We start from the raw sequence: 1,416 nt of genomic DNA on the forward strand, positions 1-1,416 counted from the left end.
TCTTCGAAATACTGAAATAGGAAAAAAACAGCAATACGGGTTGGGCCTCCGGTTAGTAGGTTAGTCCCAAAAATGATATAAATGTGTAGAATAAAGCCCATAAACATCCAAATAGGTAATATAATCGCATGGAACAATCAAAAATTATAGATACGTTGGAGACGTATCAAGCATCTCCAAGCTTAATTCCTGCTCGTCCTCGAATAGGTAAATGATAAAAAGAGATTTTTGATGTGGAATGCTACCTAGCATAATTCTCAATGTAATTTTCTTTAATGTGGCACGAATGTTCATATCCAAATGACTCAAGATAAAAGCTTCTAAAACATAAAAATAATAATGCTTCAAAGCATACTAACAAATAATCATGTCCTATCAAAATAACATAGCCAAAGAAAGATTATCCCTACAAAATCATATAGTTAGGCCATGCTTCATTTCTATTACACAAAATACTCCCATCATGTACAACCCCGACGACGAGCCGAATAATTGGTTCATACTTTTTAACGCGCTTCAGCTTTTCAACTCTTACGCAATACATGAGCGCAAGCCATGGACATAGCACTATGGTGGTCTAATATGGTGGTTGTGAGGACAAAAAGTGGGAGAAGATAGTCTCACATCAACTAGGCGTATCAACGGGCTATGGAGATGCCCATTAATAGATATCAATGTGAGTGAATAGGGATTGCCATGCAACGGATGCACTAAAGTTATAAATATATGAAAGCTCAACAACAAGAAACTAAGTGAGTGTGCATCCAACTTTTTTGCTCACGAAGACCTAGGGCACTTTGAGGAAGCCCATCATTGAAATATACAAGCCAAGTTCTATAATGAAAAATTCCCACTAGTATATGAAAGTGACAACATATGAGACTCTCTATTATGAAGATCATGGTGCTATTTTTGAAGCACAAGTGTGGAAAAAGAGATAGTAGCAATTCTCCCTTCTCTCTTTTTCTCTCATTTTATTTTATTTTCTTTTTCTCTTTTTTTTTCTTTTTTCCTTTTCCCCTTTTTTTCTTTCTCCTTTTTTTCTTTTGTGGGCTTTTTTGGCCTCTTTTATTTTTACTAGTTGACCCGTTGCGCCAAATGGCGCAGAGACCTGCTAAAGCCATGTTGTCGATGAAAATAGTTTCATTTTGCAAGGACATATTCAATACTTGTAGTAGAAATCCCATGTGTTAAACCATGTTACATTGAAAATTTGTTTATTACGCTGCAAAATCCGAGTTTGAAAAAATAATTATATTTGTATAACATGTAGACGAGCTAAGGAAGTATTGTTTTAGTTGAAAATATGGTTATCATGATGAGAAAACTGACTTAAAGAAACATATTTGTATAAGATGTATAGATTAGTTAAGGATGTATTTTTTTTACCAAGGTTTGCCACCAAACTTTTATTTT

This window comes from Triticum dicoccoides, chromosome 4B (genome assembly GCF_002162155.2).
Source record: "Triticum dicoccoides isolate Atlit2015 ecotype Zavitan chromosome 4B, WEW_v2.0, whole genome shotgun sequence".
Lineage (NCBI taxonomy): Eukaryota > Viridiplantae > Streptophyta > Magnoliopsida > Poales > Poaceae > Triticum > Triticum dicoccoides.